The 24,029-nt window shown below is 45.4% G+C and overlaps 1 pseudogene; it reads right to left on the bottom strand.

Annotated features, from left to right (window-relative positions):
- Positions 1–284: 284 nt before the first annotated feature.
- Positions 285–22,782, bottom strand: LOC138756913 (zinc finger protein 271-like; annotated as a pseudogene).
- Positions 22,783–24,029: the final 1,247 nt, after the last annotated feature.

Here is a 24,029-nt window from a genome sequence, read left to right as displayed (position 1 = left end):
TGTGAGCGCACTATATCTGAATGCCCAGAGCATTGGAAATCAGGTGAATAAACCATTGGCATAAATCTGGGTAGAGATGAGGTACCGGGTAGATAATAAAGGAAAATAAATCACTGGTAGGAGTGGTCCACAGGTCACCAAATAACTCCAAATAACAGCATTAACAGCAATGAATCAGGCACTGGTCGAGGCATTTTAAAGGACATTCAGGCAGTGACATGCTGTTGTGACTGGAGATAACATTGACCAGAAGATGGTCAGAAGTCAAGAATGAGGCCAAAATCTTCTGGTCACAGCCATTTTTATTCAATGTCCATCAAGGTCCAGGTCATCAGGGTCTGTCTGTGCCAGCCAGCCCAGCAAGTACAAAGGGAAAGTGACCCAGGTGATCTGATGCAGTTTAGATGAAAAATCTGATGCAGCAGATCGACTGGGGATTATACACTCGGAGAGCTGGAGCTGCAAGGAACATCTCCATTGGAGCAACAATCTGGATCCCAATCGTTCATCCCACCCCCAAACTGGAGGGACAACACCTTATATTCCATCCCCACAGTCTCCAACCAGATGCATGAACATAGATTTCAAATTTCCATTCACCCACTTTTCCAACTCTCTTTCCCTCATCTCTGTCTCCCTTCCTCCAGCTCCCCATCCCCTTCCCTGCCTTCTCCTGTCAGTGATAAACCCTCTGCTATCTCCCCTCCCACCAGTATCCACTAGGACCCCATACCAGTTCGCCTGTGCTGCTTTCCCTGCCCCTCCCTGCATTTTGGCCCTCCTGGGGAAGGATCCAGGCATGAAATGTCGACAGCCTTTTACTCTCTATGGATGCTGTGTGACCTGAGTTTCTCCAGCACTTGTTGGCTGTGTTAGATCCCAGCATCTGCACATCCTCATCACCTGAAAATCCAGAGGTTGCAGCGTCGAGTTTCAAACTTCATCCATTTCAAACACCAAAGGGGAATTTGCACAGTGAAGTCTTGTCCAGCAGTGACCGATGCTGACGTCTCCTGGCTGGTTTATGATTTTGTCACAAAAGCCCAGCCATGCAGGCACCAGGTCAGAGGTCACACCACACTCATCTCAGCACCAGCACACAAAATGCTGGAGCAACTCAGCAGGTCAGGCAGCATCTGGGGAAGGCAGTAGACGGCAGGATCCCCACACTCAGAATAAAAAAATCCCCATCTACACAACAATCCTTCAACCTGTGGCCCCTGAAACATCGATCCTTCGGCCCACCTGTCTGTACTGAACAGGATGCCCAAGTTGAACTAAACTGCTGCCTGCACATGATCCATCTCCCTCCATATTCATGGGTCTGTCAAGAACCAACTACATCTGGTAGCCCATTCCAGGTGATCATTGCTCTCTGGGTAAAATATTTGTCCTGAACATCTTCCTCCCCCCCCCCACCTTAAACACACTCTAACGTGTGACAATTTCACCAGAGAGAAAAGATGCTGACTGTCCGTGGTGAATGTACTCTCTCCCTGTGTCAACTTGCTGATGTCCCCTCAGACCGGAGGTCTGGTGGCTCAGCAGGTCGGAGGACTGAGTGAATCTGATCCAGGGAGCAGGTGAACAGATTCTCCCCGGTGTAAACCCACTGATCTGCCTGCTGAGAGAACCCTTTCCCACACAGAGAGCAGTGAAAGGTTACTTCAGGGGTGAACTCTCTGGTGCCTCAGCAGGTTGGAGGATCTGGAGAAACCAATCCCATACATCGAGCAATGAGTGTGAACTCGCTGGTGTGCTTGAAAGCTGGAGGGCTGAGAGAACCTTTCCCGCATAGGGAGCAGTTGAACGGTTTCTCCCCAGTGTGTACCCGCTGGTGTACCCACAGGCTGGAAGGATGACAGAGCCCCCCCTCACACTGAAAGCAGGTGAATGGTTTCTGCCCGTGAAATTGCTGATGTGTCTGCAGGCCCAAGGCCTGAGTGAATCCCATCCCAATCATGGAGCAGGTGAATGGTCTCTCCCTCGTATGCACCCGTTAGTTTAACGCAGACTGGAAGACTGAGAGAACGACTTCCTGCACAGGGAGCAGGTGAATAGTTTCTCCCCAGTGTGAACCACTGGTGTACCTGTATGCCGGAGGGACGAGAGAACCGCTTCTCACACATAGATCATGTGAATAATTTCTCCCCAGTGTGAACTCTCTGATGCCTGAGAAGGTATGTGGACCGGATGAATCCAATCCCACAAACTGAGCAGGTGAATGGTCTCTCCCCATTGTGAATTCTTCGGTGGCTCTCCAGAGAGGAGGACTGGGCAAACCCCTTCCCACACAGGGAGCAGGTGAATGGTTTCTCCCCTGTGTGAACTCTCTGGTGCCGCAGCAGATTGGAGGAGTGAGAAAACCCCTTCCCACACAGGGAGCAGGTGAATGGTTTCTCTCTGGTGTGAACCCGCTGATGGTCCTGCAGGCTGGAGTGCCGAGAGAACCCCTTTCCACACAGGAGGCAGGTGAATGGTTTCTCCCCAGTGTGAACCCGTTGGTGGTCCTGCAGGCCGGAGGGCCGAGAGAACCCCTTCCCACACAGGGAGCAAGTGAATGGTTTCTCCCCGGTGTGAATTCTCTGGTGCCTCAGCAAGATAGAAGCCTGAGAGAACCCCTTCCCACACAGTGAACACGTGAATGGTCTCTCCCCAGTGTGAACTCTCTTGTGCTTCAGCAGGTCAGAGGGCTGAGAGAACCCCTTTCCACAGAGGGAGCAGGTAAACGGTTTCTCCCCAGTGTGAACCCGTTGATGTACCTGCAGGTTGGAGGACCGAGAGAACCCCCTCCCACACAGGGAGCAGGTGAACGGTTTCTCCCCGGTGTGAACTCTCTGGTGCCTCTGTAGGGTGGAGGAGTGAGAAAACCCCTTCCCACACAGGGAGCAGCTGAATGATTTCTCCCCAGTGTGAACCCGTTCATGTGCCCGCAGTTGGGAGGAGTAAGTACATCTAATCCCGCACAGGGAGCAAGTAAACGGTTTCTCCCCAGTGTGAATTCTCTGGTGCTGTAGGAGGCTGGAGGACTGGGTGAATTCCTTCCCACACACGTGACAGGTGAATGGACTCTCCCCTGGGGAAACACACTCCTTCCTATACATATGGCAGGTGAACGGACTCTCTCCAGGGGAAACACACCCCTTCCCATACACACGACAGGTGAAAGAACTCCCTTCAGGGGGAACAAACCCCTTCCCACACATGCAGCAGGTGAACGGACTCTCCCCATGGGAAACACACCCCTTCCCACACACGCGGCAGGTGAATGGACTCCCTCCAGGGGGAACACACCCCTGTTCCTCCAAGTCTTTCGAGGTTTGAAAGCTCTTCCCACAGTCAGAGCAGGGGGATGGGCTCCCCCTAGTGGGGACACACTGGTGTTGCAACAATGCATCAGAGCTGGGGAATCCCTCCCCACATTCGGAACAGGGGAACGGTGGGTCCCCAGGGTGAGCGCAGGGATGTAATTTCAGCAAGTCCACAGGAAGCCCCTCCTCACCACATGCTTCACTTTGGAGTATTTTATCTGTCGTATCACTGGTCACCTGATCCTTCATGTCAGCCAATCAGCTGAAGTCCTGTTCATACACTCAATTGGTGTAGGGATTCTCCGTGCTCCTAATCCACCGAGATATCTGGCTGATACTAAAGTCCCGAGGAATCCAGTCAGAGGGTCAGACCACCACTTGGCGTTGTCTGAAGCTTCCAGCTTTGAAACGCGCTGCTTTCTTCACCCTGTGGAGAGAAGATGGTGAAGTGAGAGGGAGCAAGGCATTCTCTGCAGCCAATGTTCCAGGATGACACACATGGCTGAGTTCCTCCGGCATCTGCGTGTTTTTTTGACAAGGTGAATGAAATTTTTGCATAGAGACACCAGCGCGATAAGTTTTGATGGAAAGGAGGAGAGACAAGAAACATTAGAGAGCAAGGAATTTCTTATGACCCAGGACTCACTGTTATTCAGGGTTTAGTTCCATGAATCACATTTTAGTAAACAATAGACAATAGACAATAGGAGCTGGAGTAGGCCCTTCGGCCCGTCGAGCCAGCACCGCCATTTTACAGATCATGGATGATCACTACCATCAGTACCCCTTTCCAGCCTTATCCCCATTACCCTTAACTCATTTGCCCACTAGAGTCTTATCTAACTCTCTTTTGAACATAATCAGCGAATCTGCATCTACCACTCTCTGTGGCAGAGCATTCCACAGATTCACACTTCTCTGGGTAAAAAAATGTTTTCTCATCTCCGTCCTAAAGGGCCTACCCTGTATTCTTAAACTATGCCCTCTAGTCCTCGTCTCCCCCATCACTGGGAACAAGTAATCCGACTTCACCCTGTCTATCCCCCTGATGATTTTGTAGACCTCAATCATGTCCCCCCTCATCCTTCTAAACTCCATCGGATACAAGTCCAGTTTTTCTAGCCTTTCAGCATATGTCAACCCCGCCATCCCTGGAACTAACCTTGTAAATCTGCGCTGCACACCCTCTATAGCTAGTATGTCCTTCCTCAAAATTGGAGACCAGAACTGGACGCAATACTCCAGCTGGGGTCTCACCAGGGCCCTGTACAACTGAAGAAGGGCGTCTCTGTTCCTATACTCCAATCCCCTCTTTATGAAAGCCAACATGCTATTAGACTTCTTCACAGCTTTCTGAACCTGCATGCTAGTCTTCAGTGACCGGTGAACAAGTACTCTTGCTCCTCCCCACTCCCTAGCTTGTCTCCATTTAAATAATACTCAGCTTTCCTATTATTGCCCCCAAAATGGATAACCTCACATTTGTTCACATTGAACGTCATCTTCCATTCTGCAGCCCATACCCCCAACCTGTCCAAGTCCCTCTGCATTTTCCTGACATCCTCCTCACACCCCACACCGCCACCCAGTTTCGTGTCATCTGCAAATTTGCTCAAATTATTAATAATCCCCTCATCCAAATCATTTACATAAATTACAAACAACTGAGGACCCAATACCGATCCCTGCGGCACTCCACTCGTCACATCCTGCCATCCTGAAAAAGATCCGCTTACCCCAACCATTTGTTTCCTATTTCTTAACCAATTTCCTATCCATGTCAGCACCTTACCTCCAATACCATGCTCCCTGATCTTGCCCACTAATCTCCCGTGAGGTACCTTATCAAAGGCCTTCTGGAAGTCCAAATACACCACATCCACAGGCTCTCCCAAGTCCACCCTCTTTGTCACATCCTCGAAAAATTCCAGAAGGTTAGTCAAGCATGACTAACCCTTAAGGAATCCATGCTGACTAGCCCTTATACTATTATTTCTGCCTAAGTGTTCTGCTATTACTCCTTTTATGATAGATTCCAATATCTTCCCCACCACTGACGTCAGGCTGACCGGTCTATAATTTCCCGTTTTCTCCCTCCCTCCCTTCTTAAAAATCGGCACCACATCAGCCACTCTCCAATCCTCAGGGACCTCCCCCGAATCTATGGAACTTTGGAAAATGTCGACCAGTGCCTCCACAATTTCCATAGCAACTTCTTTAAGCACCCTGGGATGCAGCCCATCAGGCCCTGGGGATTTATCAGCCATCAGTCCCAACAATTTACTCACAACCTCCTGTTTCTGGATCTGGATATCCATTAGATCCCCTACTTCCCCAGGAAAGTTCCCCAAGTCTCTTGATACCGCATGACCACTACCCCCTAACTGACCATAACCTATATCCTCTTTGGTGAAGACAGTTGCAAAGTATTTGTTAAATTCCTCAGCCATCTCCTTGTTTCCGGTAATAATTCCACCCTTTTCCATTCTTAATGGACCAATTTTAGACCGAACCAATTTCTTCCTCTTCACATATTTAAAAAAGCTTTTGCTATCCTCCATTATATTATTTGCTAATTTCCTCTCATACTTCATTTTCCCCTCTCTTATGACTTTCTTAGTTACCCTCTGATGCTCTTTGAAGGTTTCCCAATCCTCTAACTTCCCACTCCGCTTCGCTATCTTATACTTACTCCCTTTGGATTTGATATTACACTTGATTTCATTAGTTAGCCACGGCTGCCATTTGCATCTCCTAGAGCCTTTCCTCCACTTTGGAATAAATTTGTCCTGAAACCTGTGAAAAATGTCCAAAAGCACCTGCCATTTTTCCCCAGTTGTCCTCCCAGCTGGTGTATCTTTCCATTTTATTTTGGCTAGCTCCTCCCTCATAGCTGCATAATCCCCTTTATTTCACTGCAATACAGATGCTTCCGACTTCCTTTCTTTTTCCCTTTCTAATTGCAGCTCAAAAGCAACCATACCATGGTCACTATTCCCTAATGGCTCCCCTACATCAAGGTCACTTATTAACTCTGCGTCATTGCACAGCACCAAGTCCTCCACTAGCTGCTCCAAGAAAGTATCTCGTAGACATTCAATAAACTCAGTCTCTTGTGCTCCTGCCCCCATCTGATTATCCCAGTCCACCTTCATGTTGAAGTCCCCCTTAACTACTGTATTGCTACCACTTTGACATGCCACTCTTAATTCCTGATTTATACTTCTACTGATATCTAAGCTACTTTTCGAAGGCCTGTAAATGACCCCCATTATGGTCCTCATGCCTTAACAATTTCTTAATTCTATCCAAACAGACTCTACCCCACCTGTTTCAATGTCTTTCCTTTCAAACGCCTGAATTTCATTTCTTACCAACAGAGCTACCCCACCTCCTCTTCCTAACTTTCTGTCTTTTCTATAGGACGTGTACCCGGGAACATTTATTTCCCAATCCTGCCCTTCCCGCAGCCATGTCTCCGTTACTCTGACAATATCATAACCTCCCATTGCCTCAAGCTCATCCATTTTATTCCTTACACTCCGTGCATTCATACACAATACCTTGATACCATATCTCCTTTCTCCCTCCACCTTTGTTCTCGATGCACTTGCCCCTACTCTCCTATTCTTTTTAGTTCCCTTTTTCCTTATTGTTTCACCATCTAACGGAAACACCCCTATATTCACTCTCCTATCTGCTTCCCTATCAGTCCTGTTCCCTTCAGGATGATCTGAGGGATGATCTGAGGAAGAGTGTAGGAATTATTTCAGCTTTTCATGCAAAAAGCAAAGGGCAGCTTTGGTTTCAGAGTTCGATGACCGCATTATTACCCAGAATCCTCAACAATCCAGAATCTGCTCTGTCTAATGAGCCTCAGTAGCGTGCACAGCAGCTTTCCATCTCCCACTCAACCACTGCTCAGCTCTAAAGGTCAGGAGACCGGTGACTGTCAGGAGACGGAAGGGGAAGAGGCAGACAGTGTAGAGCACCCTTCAAGTACAGTTTTAGAAACTGCTCGGGGGGGGGGGGGGGGGGGGTGGGTGTGAAACGACCTATTATGGACATCGAGGTGGTCATGTCTCCAGCATAGAGGCTGGCCACCGGCTCAGAAGGGAAGGGCAGTGGGTGGGGAGAGTAGAGCAGAGCAATGGTGATTGGGGCTCAATGTTTAGACAAGTGGATAGGAGGTTCTGTGAATGATTTCAATGTCAGGAACATCTCTGACTAGGTTCACAGCATTCTGGAGGGGGAGGGTGAGCAGCCAGATGTCATGGTCCACGTGGGGACCAATGACGTAGATAGGAGTGGGGATGAGGTCCTGAACAGGGAATAAAGGGAGTTAGGAAAGAGTTAAAAAGCAGGACATCAAGGGTGTTGATCTCGGGATTGCTGCCTGTACCACATGCCAGAGAGGATAGGAATAAGAAGTTGTGGCAGATGAACGTGTGGCTGAAGAGTTGGTGCTGGGGGCAGGGGTTCGGATTTGTGGATCATTGGGATCTCTTCTGGGGAAGGTCTGACCTGTACAAAAATGGATGGCTGCACCTCAAACAATATCCTGGCAGGCAGGTTTACTAGAGCTGTTGGGAAGGGTTTAAACTAATTTGACAGGGGGGTGGGAATCAGAAAGTGAGGGTAGAGATTAGGGTAGAAGGACAAAAGCTTGATGCTGTGTGTTCTGAGTTGGTGAGGAAGGACGGGCAGGGAACAAAATATAGAGGGAGACAGTCAGAGGGGTTGAAATGTCTCTGTTTCAACGCCAGGAGTATTAGGAATAAAGGGGGTGAACAGAGCTTGGATCAGTACATGGAACCACGATGTTGTGGCCGTAACAGAGACTTGGCTGGAGGAAGGGCAGGATCAGCTGATACAGGTACTGGGGTTTAGGGATTTTAAAAGGAATAGGATGGGAGGTAGAAAAGGAGGGGGAGTAGCGTTACTGGTCGGGGTGGTATCACGGCTGTAAAAGGGAGGACGCTGCAGAGGGAGTGTCCACTGAGTCAGTGTGGGTGGAAGTCAGAAATAGGAAGGGAGCGATCACTGTGCTGGGAGTCGTCTATAGGCCCCCAAGACACAAAGAGCAGATGAACAGGCAGATTTTTGAATGGTGGGAAATACAGAGTTGTAGTTATGGGTGATTTCAACTTCCATAATATTGACTGGCACCTCCTGACTGCAAGAGGGATGGATGGGGCTGAATTTGTCAGGTGTGTTCAGGAAGAATTCCTGACACAACTCCCTGAGCTTCAATATAGCTATGGAAATGGATAAAAACAGCCAAACTGGGGTAAGTGCTTACCTGGAAACAGATGTTTAAGGGTTCAAGTGATATGATTATATGTACGGCTGGCCCAACCTCCGGGTGACCTTCTACCTTGGCTCCTCCCTTAGTCCTGCCCATGTGACCCCGGGCCATAAAGGTCGAGTCCCCTCTCCTTCCCACTTATTCCTAGCCTTGGACCTGGGCCAGCAGTCTCTAGTACAATAAAGCCTATCGTTCCCCTCAGTCTTTGTCTGTGTCATTATTGGGGCTACTGATAGCGCCCAACGATTTATGGTACTAGATTTTGGAGCTCTCCGGTAATGGAGAAATTGCTGCGCCCAGAACAGCTAGAAGTTGACCCCCAAGTCCCAGGTGCTTCAGTGCTCTTCAAGGAGTGGATGAACTGCTTCAACAACTTCCTCGACGCTGCTGCTGAGGTGGTCGACTCTGATGAGGTTAAAAATCCTTCAGGCACGAGTCAGAGGGCCTTCCTGGCCATCCAAAGCAGTACGACCAACAATGAGGCGATGGCTGAGCTGCGGGTGCTGTACAATCCTAAAGTGAACGTGGTATACTCCCGTTACTTGCTGACATCCAGAAAACAACAGCCTGGTGAGTCCACTGAAGAGTTTGTCTGGTCCCTGGTCACATTGGGAAAAGACTGTTTGGGGGTACCCACGGCCACTATATCCCTCACCCAGTGCGTGGAAGAACTGATTCCAGACACCTGCGTGTCAGGTCTGGGGTCGGATTATATCCGGCAACGACTCCTCGAGGAGGACCCAATCCCCATCAAAAAGGCTATCGACTTAATCAGGACTTTAGACTCGGCCCAGCACCATGCGGTTCGATTGCGGGCAGAAGTGGGCCGTCTCCGTATGTTTCAACATGAGGGCCTTTAGCCTGGGACTCAGCGTCAGACGTTACCGACCCAACCACGGCTGCAATCACACCAACGGCATCATTGAGATGCAACTTCTGTGGGCAGTCCAAAGCATTTGCAATGCCTCTGCTCCATGAGGGGGGGGCTACATTTTCGGGGTGCGGGAAGAGGAACCATTACCAGAAGGTCTGCAGGTCCCGACTGCAATCCGGGAGCAGTGCAGTGTGCATTCCAGAGGAGCTTTCGGCGCTGACCTCAGCACCTCGTCACTTTTGACTGCCACGACTCCACTTCCGCCTTCTTCCTCATCGAACACTGCGTGGTCAACATGGAGGTTACTATCTTTGGGAAATTTTTGTACACCCCAAGTGGTCTGAAGACTCTCCCTCCTGGTCCGACCCATGACCGGGACGGTTTCAATGGCTGCAAGGGACCAACAGACCAGAATCCAGGGGTATTGTGTTGTGTCGTTGACTAACAATTTTGTATTGTTAATGATGCCTCGCCTCTGCGCGCCGATCCTCCTGGGCCTTGACTTTCAGAGTCAGTTCAGGAGTGTGACGATGGCGTTTGGGGGCCCCCAACCATCGCTGACCGTCCACAACCACCAGTCCCTGGCACCACCTTGTGGTCCCAGCACTCAGCATCCGGCACCATCCTGTGGCCTCAGTACCCAGTCTCCAGCACCGTCTTGCAACCTCACCACGCTACGGGTGCCCCCCGTCACTGTTCGCGAACCTCACCCCGGATTGTAAACCAATCGGCACCAAGATTGGGCGCTATAGTTTGGAGGACATGAAGTTCATGAAGGGCTGAGGATCAGCGACTCCTAACAGAGGGGATCATAGCCCCCAGCACCAGTCCCTTGAGAACACAGGTCCTCGCGGTTAGAGGTGTGGGCAAGCCCTGGATGGTAATTGATTATAGTCAGACCATCAACCGCTTCACCCAGATGGATGCATATCCACTATCCCGGATAGCCGACTTGGTAAATAAGGTCGCAAACTACAGAATTTTTTCGACCATTGACCTCAAGTTGGCCTACCACCAACTTCCCCTCCGTCCAGCCGATCTAATCTATACAGGCTTCAAGGCGGACAGGAAACTTTTCACTTCCTGCTGGTGCCTTTCCGTGTTACTAACGGTGTCTCTGCTTTTCAGAGAGTAATGGACTGGATGGTGGAGGAACATGGGCTGACGGCGATGTTACCCACCTCGACAATGTCACCATCTGCAGCCATGACCAGCAGGACCACGATGCGAACCTCGCAAAGTTCTTGCATACGGCCAAGTCCCTCAACTTGACGTAGAACAAGGACAAATGTGTGTTCAACACAGAGTGCCTGGCCCTTCTTGGATGCGTCGTGGCACATGGTGTCATTGCCCCCGACCCAGACCACATGTGACCCCTCATGGACCTCCCTGTCCCTAACTCCGTGAAGGTGCTTAAGAGGTGCCTGGAGCAGTTTTCATATTATGCTCAATGGGTGCCGAACTACCCCGATAAGGCCCACCCCCTAATCCACACGACCACCTTCCCATTATTGGCGGAGGCCCAGGCTGCTTTTGACCAAATTCGAGGAGACATCGCCTAGGCCACGATGCATGCCGTGGATGAAACCGTCCACTTTCAGGTGGAAAGCAATGTCAGTGTCGCACTGGCCGCCACATTAAACCAGGCTGGCAGGCCGGTAGCATTTTTTTCCCCGCACCCTGCACAATCCCGAACTCTGGCATTCCTCCGTCAAGAAGGAGGCTCAAGTTATTGTTGAGGCAGTGTAACACTGGCGGCACTACCTAGCCGGTAAGAAATTTACCCTGTTGACTGACCAGAGGGCAGTGACCTTCATGTTCCGTGCCAAACAACGAGGTAAAATCAAGAACAACAAGATTCTGAGATGGAAGATTGAATTGTCCACCTACAGCTATGACATCTTGTACAGGCAGGTAAGCTCAATGACCCCCCCTCCCCCCACCCCAGACGCCCTATCCTGAGGGACATGTGCCAGCATGCATCTCAACTGTCTCCAGACCCTGCACAATCACCTATGTCACCCTGGAGTCACGAGTTTGTACCATTTTGTCAAGACACAAAACAATAATAATTAATGAATATATTTGACAATGTTATTGTATAGGTAGTAATAGGTCTGCACTGACAAAAGGCAAAGGAGGAAAAACCCAACACCCAACCCACCAATTTTCCCCTGCAACCGTGTCTGCCTGTCCCGCATCGGACTTGTCAGCCACAAACGAGCCTGCAGCTGACGTGGATATTTACCCCCTCCATAAATCTTCGTCCGCGAAGCCAAGCCAAAGAAAGAAGAATAGGTGACTCTTTTTCATTTTATTCATACTTTTGGGAGAAAATTAAAACTTTTTTGTTTCACTATGTATGATCGAATGATTAATATTGTATTCATTGAATTTTTTTACTTTATTGATACAAATGATAAATAAAATTTTCAAAAAAAAGAATCAGTTGTGGGTGTCTAGTGAATAACAAATCTCTCTCTGAAAACCAACAAGAACCTTCCTGAGCAGTAACCATTTCCCTTTTAACCTGGTGAACTTCATCAATGTTCAATTCTGTGCACAGTAGGATGTAGCTAGTGTTATGGATAGAGAATTTGGGTTAAAAAGGGTTTAAGTTAAAATGTAATGATTAGTCGAAATCCAGGTCCCTGCCCACTAAGTCCATGAGGCGCTGTAAGATCTGTGTGGCGTTCTTTAGCCCGAACGACATGCGAAGGAATTCGAACATGCCGAAGGGGATGATAGTGGCCGTCTTGGGTATGTCTGACAGGAGGCAGAGAGTCGGGATAAATGGGAGTTTTTCAGGTTGGCAGAAGGTGGTAAGTGGGGTGCCGCAGGGGTCAGTGTTAGGCCCACAACTGTTCATCATTTGCATTGATGACTTGGAGGAGGGGACAAAATGTGGTGGAGCCAAGTTTGCGGATGACACCAAATTGAGTGGAAGAGCAAATTGTAATGAGGATGTGGAGAGTCTGCAGAGGGATATAGTTAAGCTGGATGAGTGGGCAAAGGTCTGGCAGATGGAGTACAATGTTAGTAAGTGTGAGGTTATCCACTTTGGCAAGAAAAATAAAAGAGCTGAATATTATTTAAAGGGTGAAAAACTACAGCATGCTGTTGTGCAGAGGGACTTGGGAGGGCTTGTGCATGAATCGCAAAAAGTTAGGTTGCAGGTGCAGCAGGTTATTAAGAAGGCAAATGGAATGTTGGCCTTCATCGCTAGAGGAATTGAATTCAGGAGTAGGGAGGTCATGTTGCAACTGTACAAGGTACTGGTGAGACCGCACCTGGAGTACTGTGTCCAGTTCTGGTCTCCATATTTGAGGAAGGGTATACTGGCTTTGGAGACGGTCCAGAGGAGGTTTACTAGGTTGATTCCTGGGATGAAGGGGTTGACTTATGATGAAACATTAAATCGTCTCGGATTGTATTCGCTCGAGTTCAGAAGAATCTTATAGAAACATATAGGATTATGAAGGGTATGGATAGGATAGATGTAGGAAGGTTTTTTGAGCTGGCCGGGGAAACTAAAACGAGAGGACACAGACTCAAGATTCGGGGGAGTAGATTTAGGACAGAGATGAGGAAAAATAGTTTTTCCCAGAGAGTAGTGAATGTTTGGAATTCTCTAACCAGAGAAGTGGTTGAGGCTGTCTCATTAAACATATTTAAAATTCGGTTAGATAAATTTTTTACATGATAGAGGAATTAGGGGATATGGGGAGAAGGCAGGTAGGTGGAGTTAGGTCATAAATTAGATCAGCCAGGATCGTATTGAATAGCGGAGCAGGCTCGATGGGCCATTTTTGGCCTACACCTGTTCCTACTTCCTATGTTCCTATGTCCTCAGGGTGCACTGGGATTTGGTGATACCCGCGCACCAGGTCAACCTTGGAGAAAACCTTCGCACCATGCAGGTTGGACGTAAAGTCCTGGATGTGAGGGATAGGGTAACGGTCAGGAACTGTCACCTCGTTGAGCCTTCGATAGTCTCCACAGGGGGGCCAACCGCCGGAGGCTTTCAGGACCATGAAGAGGGGCGAGGCTTATGGGGTGTCGGAGTGCCAAATGATCCCCAGCTCCAGCAGATGCGAAAACTCTTCCTTCGCTACCTGGACCTTGTCAGGTGTGAACCAGTGGACCCTGGGTGGGGATGTGGTGGAACACCCCATGGCACGGTAAGGCAGCGGAGAACTGTGGCCTAAGGATGGGCAGGAACTCATCCAGGATTCGATGGAACTCGTTTCTGGGTGTGCTAATCGTGGCCATCTGCGGCTGCTCTGTGCGGGAAGCGTCGAGGCAAACAGCCTGGAAAGTCTGGGTGTCTACCAGGCGCCTACCTCAAATTTCCACCAGGAGGCCGTGGGCAAGGAGGAAGTCGACACCCAGGATGGCGGTTGGAAGGGACGAGATGGTGAACCTCCACAAGAACTTTCGCCGACCGATCTGGAAGTGGACTGTCTTGTTCCCATACGTCCGGATCACTGTTGCATTGGCCGCACGGAGGGGAGATCCTCGAGGTCGGTTCCTGGACTCTGGCTGGGATGACGCTGATCTGGGCCCCAGTGTCGATTAGGAAATGCCGGCCGCTGACTGAGTCCCGCAGGTAGAGGAGGCTGTGTCCTTGGCCAGCCGCCGCAGTCATTAACAGCGGCCGGCCTGCTCGTTTCCGTGGAACGAGCAGGGCTGACGACACTTCCAAGCCTTGGCTCCCCAGCGCTGGTGGTAGAAGCAGAGGCTCGGAGTGGATGCCGTTCCCCTGGTTATGCTCTTTGTGGCCCCTGCAGGGGCCGGGTGTTCTATCGCAGCACTAGGGGCAGGCTTGGCATGGTCATGCCCGTGCCTCGTGACCTGCTGGACAACCGAGCCCTCCGGGAATCACTCAAGCCATACCTCTTGGGCCTTCTGAGCAACCTTCCTCAGGTCGGTAAAGCTCTCTTGGGCCAGTAATGGTCGGATGTTGTCGGGCAGATGGTCGAGGAAAATTCGCTCAGAGAGGGCAGTTGGTGTGATCACCCATGAGCGCGAACATCTCGTCCATCAGCTCCACCGGGGACCTGTCCCCCAAGGCGTCGAGGTGCAGCATCAGGCAGCACGCTGACACCTGGATAGTCCGAGGTATCCGGTGAGCACTCATTTGATGGTCCCGTATTTGTCTTTGGCGGGCGGGTGCTGAACGAGGTGCGATACATGTTTGGCGGTGGCCTGGTTCAGGGCGGCGATCACATGGTAGAATTTGGTCATGTCAGACAAAATCTGGCGGAGGTGAAAATGGGCTTCCATGTGGCCGAACCAGGTCTCCGGCTCCTGAACCCAGAAGTCAGGCAGCTTGATGCCTATAGCATTGATCCCAGGTTCGCTCATGTTGGGTTCAAAGATGTTTGAACCAGTTGGGGTCACCAATTGTAGCGGCAGATACACTGCTACTGAAAGAACACACAACCAGACAGGTTGATCTCAGTGAGCAGAAAACTGGTTTATTGCTGGTTGCCAGGCTGGACTTATAGTCCCAACCCGGACCTGGCTGAGAACCGCGTTGGGGGATGCTGATGTCACTCGGGCGTCACGTGGTCCCCCAGCGCAGGCTTCTGAGCCCAGTGCTGAGAAGGGGAAAACCCCAAACGGCGCCATTTTGGCTGGCTGCCCCGCTGCGTGGATTACAAAGGGGGCCGGTTCGCCTGCCTGGTGGCATGCCGCAACATATCTTTATATATACTTTATTGCCAGTCTTCTTTCTTGTCACATCCCTTCATCTGTCCTGCAAACGTTCTGCAAATTCTTGTGCTTTCTCTGGATCCAAGAATAGCCTGCTTTGTTCCCCAGGTATAAATACTTTAGGTACAGGTGGATGTCTTAATATGAATTTGTAATCTTTTTTCCATAAAATCATTTTAGCCGTATTAAATTCCTTCCTCTTCTTTCGAGTTCAAAGCTTATGTCCAGGTAGAAAAATATTTTTTTGTCACTTATATTCCAACGGCTTAGTATCCTCTCTAACTTTATTTCTTGCCCACTCCAGTATATTTTCTAGGTTCTGTTTCACTCTGAACTGCCACTTTGTGCTGGCCCATGTTTTCATTACACTGTGTCTGTTTCTAGTCTCTGTTGGCCTCGTATCCTCTCCGGTAGGTCTCTGTATCATTTATTCAACAGTTTTTTACAATTTGTATGGTGTTAGGGGTTAGAGTTAGTGATGGGGTTATTGGTGGTGTTTAGGGTTAGTCTGTCCCTGTAATTTGTCCTAAGTGTGCTAGCCCATGGAGTCTGTTGTGGAGATTGCTGTTGTTGTGGGGCTTCTATTTGAGTTGTATTTGAAAAGGGTTGAATCTGGGTAAGGGCGAGGGTTAGTATATACTAATGCTCTGTGTGCCCTTTCTATTTCCATTTCTTTATGTTGTTCCCAACACCTTTGGGATCCACTCTTTTATAAATTCCTTCATGTCTGGGCCTTCTTCAGGCCCACTATTTTTATGTTGTTTCGCCTACTATAGTTTTCCAACATATCAATTTTCTGAGACAACAACTCTTGTGTCTCTTTAATTTTTTGTCACTTTTTTCTAATTTTTCTCTTAAATCATTTACTTCCAATTCTACAACCATTTCCCATTCCTCCACATTGTCTACTCTTTTCCCTATTTCTGTCATGACCCGTTCTAGACTTTGCAAAGAGCAAAGTCTTCTGCTCTTTTCATTTTCCTTTTAATTGCACTAAACTCTAATGTCAACCATTCTTTTAATGATCTCATTTGCTCTTCAAAAAAAGCTTTATCTATATTTTGTCCATCTGTTTTACCTTCTATTTCTCTGTGAAGGTCTTGATGATCTTCTTCCTCTCCTTCTGTATCTGTGTTTTTGTCTTCTCTTCTTTGTTTCGGTCTCTTTTCTGCTTTTCCTGATGAATTACTTCCATGACTTTGTCTGTCCTCCTCTTGCTGTTGGGCCTCCAGTCGTGTGTCACCTCTCTGTTGGGCCTCCTTCTGTTGCTCGTCCTGTTGCCGTTCACCCTCGATCCTCTCCTCGCTGCTGTTATGGCCTTGCAGCTGCCCGCTCCTCAGCTGGGCCCGCTCCTCAGCTGGGCCCCCTTCTCGTCGATGTTCACTTTATTTTTTGATTGCGCACTTTTGTTTGGCTCTGAGAGCCATTTTTGCAGTCCACCAGTCAGGGGGTCGCGACTTCGCAGGGCACTCACTAGCCTCGGAGATTGGCTGCTCTTCATCACCTTAGTTCCCTGCTCCTGCGTGCAGGTAAGGCCTTCTTTCTTCTCCGGTGTTTTTTCTTCATCTTTGTTTCCCCGTTGTTTTTACTGTCTTTTTCTTGGGTACCATCTTCTTATTCTTCTCTGTAACTTTATCTTGTTTCCTTAGTTTTATCTTCATTGAGCTCTGTCTTTTCTAAACTTTTTTTCTTTTTTCTGGAGAGGGCTAGTTCAACCCGACCGGCCACTACTCCATCACGTGACTAACCCAGCCTTTGCAAAAGCTTTGAAGAGTGTCAAAGAGACTTCACTAATGGATTGTTGTTTTGAAAATGAACAGATGAAAGAACTCGGAGGAGTAGGTTTGGTGCTGCATGCTGTCTGGAAGGGCTGTTTGCTGTTCTAAGAGGGTCTTGTTTTTTTTTGCAAGCAGAGAGGTAGTAAAACAGGCTTTTCTGAGAGAGAGAGAGAGAGAGAGAGAGAGATCAGTTCTGCAGTTTTACAGTCAGCAGCAACAGGACAAGCTGGCAAGCTTGTGGAAAAATCCATTTTGAAGACGGGTTGTAAGTGCTTGGTTCAGCCTGGTCAAAGCCCTTGTGGTTCATACAAGAGGAGAGGACTGCCTGCATAATGTTTCACTTGAAATAAGAGAAACAAAATGGAACTCTGTGCTGACCTGAAAGAAAGAGGTTATCATCTGGAAAACCTTGATAGGGCAAGTTTCTTCAGCAAGACACTAAAGTGGCTGATTAGAAGGGATCAGTGTGTGTCCTGGAACAACAAATCTCTCTCTGAAAACTGACAAGAACCTTCCTGAGCAATAACCATTTACCTTTCAAGCACTAAAGCCTGGTGAACTTAATACATGTTAAATTCTGTGCACAGTATAAGAATTGCCTGGAACCAGAGAACTTGGAGGAATGAGAAGTGACAACCAAAGAACTTTCCTTACATTTACACACACATTACATATATGTGTGCTTAGAATTAGAAGGGGGTTAAGTTGGGTTAATTAAGTTAATAGAGATAAGTTAAAGTTTGATTCTGTTTTCATGTTTAAAGATAATTGAAAACAACTTTTGTTTAAGTAACTACTTGTCTGGGTGAATGTCTATTGCTGCTGAGTTTTGGGGTCCTTTGGGCTTTTAACAAATTTAATAGTAATAACTTAAAGTTTGATCCTGTTTTCATGTTTAAAGATAATTAAAAGCAACTTTTGTTTAAATAACCATTTGTCTTGGTGAATATATATTGCTGCTGGATTTTGGTGTCCTCTGGGGTTGTAACATCTCTAATAAATTTCAATTCGGCAGCTTTATAATGATTCTGAAAATGTGGAAGTTGTAAGTCACCTTATTCAAATTTCAAAGTTAATTTTTCCAAGGATACTCATCATTTTTCCTTTCCATAAAAAATTTTTAATAATTAAGTTAAGATCTTTAAAAGATTTTTGAGATATTTAACAGGGAATAGATTGAAAAAGATATTGGATCCTTAAAAAAATATTCATTTTGATACAATTCACTCTACCGATTAAAGTTACAGGTAAATCTAAATCGTCTTTCATTTTACTAATCAACAGTAAATAATTCAATTTATACAAACTGCCCAGATTTTTATTAATTTTGATACCTAAATATTTAATCAAATTTTGTGTCCTTTTAAATTTAGCAATTGTTTACATCGATCATAATCACTCTCAACTAATGGCATAATCTCACTTTTATTCCAATTAATTTTATAACCAGATATTCCCTCATAATCTTGTAATTTTTTACATAAAGAAGATAATGAATTTTCAGGATTATATAAATTAAAACATCAGCAGCAAACATACTAATCTTATATTCTTCTTTATTAACTTTAATTCCTTTGATACTAACATTTTGTCTTATTAATTGTGCTAATGGTTCAATTGCCAAAACAGTTAATACAGGAGATATAAAGGACAACCTTGTTTAGTCAATCTAGTTAACGAAAAGAGAGAAGACATTTGCCCATTAGTAACTATTCTAGACAAAGGATTTCTATGTGAAGTCTTAATTCAATTAATAAATATTGGTCCAAATTGAAATTTTTCTAAAACTTTAAATACATAATTCCATTCTAATCTATCAAAAGCCTTTTCAGCATCTAATGATAAAATTAAAGATAAATCTGACTTCTTCTGAGAAGCATGAATTAAACTACTTAATTTAGCAATATTATCAACAGAATATCTCTTTTTAACTAATCCGGTTTGATCTGAATGAATTAATTCTGGTAAATATTCATTCAATCTATCTGCCAAAACTTCAGCTACAATCTTATAATTGACATTTAATAAAGATATAGGTCTAGAAAACTGGTTTTAATAAATCTTGATCTTTCTTAGGTTTTACAAGAAATACAAGGAAAGATTGAGCAAATTAGGTCTTTATTCCTTGGAACGTAGAAGGCTGAGAGGGGATTTGATAGAGGTGTTTAAGATAATGAGAGGGATAGATAGAGTTGATGTGGAAAGCCTTTTCCCATTGAGAGTAGGAGAGATGGATACAAGAGGTCATGGGTTGAGAGTTGATGGGCAAAGGTTTTGGAGTAACATGAGGGGGAACTTCTTTACTCAGAGAGTGGTTACTGTGTGGAATGGGCTTCCGGGAAAGGCAGTGGAGGCAGGGTCAATTTTGTCATATAACAAAGAGTTGGATAAGTATATGGATGGGAGGGGGATGGAGGGATATGGGCAGAGTGCTGGTAAGTGGGATTAGAGGAGAGTCCTGGGATCAGTGGGGACTAGAAGGGCCAAATTGGCCTGTTTCCGTGCTGTAATTGTAACATGTTATAGTACTGTTATTATTAGCATTTGAAAATGATTCCAGTAGTGAACCAGTTTGGGTTCCTTGTTTTAATACTTCCACTAATAAAAGCATTAATAAATCTTTGAATTGTTTATAAAATTCACAATTAAACCCATCTTCACTTGGAGATTTACCATTTTGCATAGTATTTAAGGCCTTAATATCTTCTTTCAACATAAACAGGGAATCTAAATCTTTATAAGCTTGACAATTTAAAGATGGAAGTTGAAGTTTATGTAAAAATGAATTAATTTTCCCTTCAACATCTGTTGATTGACATGTATATAACTTAGTATAAAACTCTAAAAATAATCATTTATGTCTTGCGGTTTATAAGTAATTTTTGAATTCTTTTCGACAGCATTAATAGTTCTTGATATTTGTTCCGTTTTCAATTGCTAAGTTAATACCTTATGTGCTCTCTCCAAGTTCATAATATTTCTGTTTAGTTCTTTCAATTAATTTCTCCATTCTATATATCTGTATCGAATTATAATGCATTTTCTTATTTATTAATTCCAAACTCTTTCTCAGACAAATCTTTTTGTAATTTTTCCCGAATTGCTATTTCTTTCTCGAATTTATCTACCTCTAAAGCATTTTTCTTAATCTTAGCTGAATAACGTATTATTTGACCTCTTCAATATGCTTTTAAAAACAAACTTATTATCAACTGAATTACTATTTGTATTTGATTTCTCATAAAATTACAAAATTCAACATTTTTCAATTCTTCTTTGGCTTGGCTTCGCGGACGAAGATTTATGGAGGGGTAATGTCCACGTCAGTTGCAGGCTCGTTTGTGGCTGACAAGTCCGATGCGGGACAGGCAGACACGGTCGCAGCGGCTGCAGGGGAAAATTGGTGGGTTGGGGTTGGGTGTTGGGTTTTTCCTCCTTTGCCTTTTGTCATTTTTCAATAGTGAAGAATTAAATCTCCATCTATAAATTGAATCAATTTTGTCTGAACTCAAAATTGCGGTATAATTCATTAAAAGCTTAGAAGTTATTAGCAGATGATGTCTTGATATATTTAACGCAGCTGTTACAAGCCCAAAACCCAGCATCAATAGGCATTCACCAAGACAAGTGGTTTTTGTTATTTTTAAATCAACTTTAAACATGAAAACAGAATCAAACTTTAATTTATCTCTATACTTAACTAACCCAACTTAACCCCCTTCTAATTCTAAGCGCTCGTGAATGTAATAGGTGTGTGTAAATTGAAGAAAAGTTCTTTGGTTCATAGTTCAATCTCACTTCTCCTTCTTCCAAGTTCTCTGAATACAGGCAACTCATACTGTGCACAGAATTGAACATGTATAAAGTTGACCAGACTTTGGTGCTTGAAAGGCAAATATTTACTGCTCAGGAAGGTTCTTGTAGGGTTTGCAGAGAGAGATTTGTTATTCCAGGATTTGCACAACTGAGGTACTACCATTAATCACCTCAATGTCTCGCTGATGAAACTTGCCCTATCAGGGTTTACCAGATGGTAACTTCTTTCTTCAAGCTACCATAGAGTTCCTTTCTATTCCTCAAATTCCAAGAGAAACATCAGACAGATACCACTTCCAGCCATCCACTGCTCTGGAAACACTCAGCTATTCCTGGCTTGTTTCAGCCATTTTCAGTGTCACCAACACACAAGCTGAGAAGGCTTCTCTTCTCTCCCTCTCTCTCCATCTGAGACTGCCAGAAAACTCATGTGACTCTCTCACTTGCAAAAAGCCCCATCTTCTTCAGTAAACAACAGGAGTTCTTCTCCTTGGTCAAGATGTTTTTTGGTAAATGAAACCCAGGAGTGACCTTTCTGTGAGCACTTTGAAGAAAGGTACTTGTAACCAGTTTGTCTCCTCCAAAACAATGGTCTTTCATTTAATGACATCATTTCAATTAGCACCTACTTGTGAAATGTGCATCACATTCTCCAGATATCCTGCAATGTTATTGTATATGAATTCTTCAGTCTTTCAAATAAGATCAAATTTCTGTCCTTTCTTCCATAAAACTGACTTTGCTGGGCTAAATTCTTTTTTTCTCTTTACAATAGCACTACTCAAATCTGCATAAAAGAATACCCAAGGGACTCTGCTGTTCCCTTGCATTTTAAACTGCCATTTTCACTATCATTTCTCTACCCTGATAACGTAAACATTTCATCAAAATGGAGCGTGGCGATTGTCCTGGATACAGTTTTTTTCTAAGAGCTCTATGTGCTCGGTCAAATTCTAATCTATTCGGAAAATTTTCAGGCCCCAAAATTTTTAGGCAGCCAATCTTGAAAAAAAACCGACTGAATTAGTACCCTCAAAATCTTCAGGAAGACCAACAATTTTTACATTATTTATTTGACTTTGATTTTCCAACATATCAACTTTTTGCAACAAATCCTTTTCCTAAATCTCCCACGCTGTAAGAGTCTTCCATCGTTTTAACTGTATCTTTACACTCTTCTACTACCAGATGACAATCTTGAAAATCTTCTTCAAATTTTTGAACTCTAATTTTAATTTTATCAAGTTTTTATACATTTTGTCATATCAGTCTTCATCAGTGCCCCCCATACTTAATGCCCCCCATACTTCTGCAAATTTTGTGCCCACTTTTTCACTCATTTAATCAATTTGTTCAAATATTTTATGAAAAATCTGCGGGTCCAGAGGTTCTGGAGTGACATAATATGCTCCAATTTTACCTTCAGTGTATTGACTCCTTCCTTCATCTTCTGATTCCTCTCCTTGCGACTTTGCCACATACTTTACTTCTTCCACTCGGACCTCCTCCTCTTCTTCTGTTGATGTTGTCAGTGGTTGAAATTGCTTTGTCTAGCCCTCGTTTGGCTAGCAACGCTACTCGCTGCAGGGCCCGTAGGCTCTGTAGAGGATGCTTCCATTGTGCACATGCATGGAGATTCACGTCTGCCATCTTTTTCTGTGCTCCAGCACCATCTTCTCCAGCTCTCCAAGAAGGTGGCACTGGAGATTGAATCCTTACTTGAGGAGGTCGCACCAGACTTGGCTAGCAAGGAATCAAGATCGGAGGCTGAACTTGCAAGGTTGGCCCAGCTTCTTCCATAACTGTTACTTATGGAGTAGCTGTTTTCTTGACAGGTTGAGCTTTAGATTTTCTTGCAGCCATTGCTTGAGACCTTGAGAAGAACTTAAATTATCCACTATTTTTTTTTAAAATCGAAAAGTCGGGTTTTAATTAATTCTGCAGGAGAGGCATTTTCCACGTCTTCCCATCATTGACGAACACGGACGACGGCCATATCCACAAAACACTGACACTATCAAACCCATAGATGTGGCCACGCTACATTCATTTCTGCGTCTTATCAGTCAGTACAGTCCATTTCTGCTGGAGATGTATAAGCTCTGTGATCTACTCAACAAGCTCCTTACCAAGGGTAGGAAATGGAAATCAAAATGTCAAGAGTTAAATCGATACTAAACTCAAATCTTTTGACACACTTCGAATCAAACCTGGAGACTATCGTAGCTTCCAATCATTTCTCACATATTTCCAGATTAGAATCAAAAGGCCATAGCCTACGCAGCATGCTCTCTAACAACAGCAGAGCGTAACTATGGACAAATTGAAAATAAATTGTTTTTGCAGTGAAGAAATTCCATAAAATGCTCTATGGATGGCAATTCACTCTTCTGGCAGATCACAAGCTGCACCTAGCAGTATTTGGTTCAATCATCTGCAAAGATGGGCAACCACGACTTCAACATTAAGTACCTGTAGACCACAAGTATCGGGCAAGCTGATGTATTGTCACAACTCATTAGTGAGCAGGAAACAGAGGTGAAAGATATTCTCATCACAGAACTCTCTGTCGAGGCAGAAGTCAACCAGGTATTCAAAGATGTTATTAACTCACTGCCGGTCACAGCAGAAAGAGTCAGACAAGCAATGAGTAAAGACAACCTTCTACAAGAGATAATGCATTATCATCGTTCAGGTGGCCAAAAACTTGATCACTGATGGAAATCCCACCCATTTTCTATGTTTGTCTTTTGTTTGGAGAAAGGGTTGTGATTCCCTCAGTTCTGCAATCAACAATCCTCAGTTTCACAGCAGACATCCTGGAACAAATCGAGGGAACGCACTTGCACAAAGCTATGTTTATTGGCCTCTGATGGATGACCAGCTTGAGAGTCATGTATCCAGTGTGCCTCAGCTGCAAATTCATCAGTTAAGGCAAATGTATGTTCCTGGCTTCAACCAAGCGGGCCATAGAATTATCTTCATATTGACTATGCAGGACCAATTAATGGGGAGTACTACCTAATTGTAGTGGACTACAAATGGCCTGAGATCATCAAAGTAGCCTGACCAACTGCATCAGCTACAATCATGGAACTCAACTCTATATTCAATTGGTTTGGTTCTCCTGTAACATTAGTTTCAGACAATGGGACACAATTCACTGCAACCAACTTCAATGTTTCTTTGCAAGCAATATGGCAATCACGCATATTTGCACACCT

Source organism: Narcine bancroftii, chromosome 3 (genome assembly GCF_036971445.1).
Source record: "Narcine bancroftii isolate sNarBan1 chromosome 3, sNarBan1.hap1, whole genome shotgun sequence".
Classification (NCBI taxonomy): Eukaryota; Metazoa; Chordata; class Chondrichthyes; order Torpediniformes; family Narcinidae; genus Narcine; species Narcine bancroftii.
This window is presented reverse-complemented; position numbering and strand designations above follow the sequence as displayed.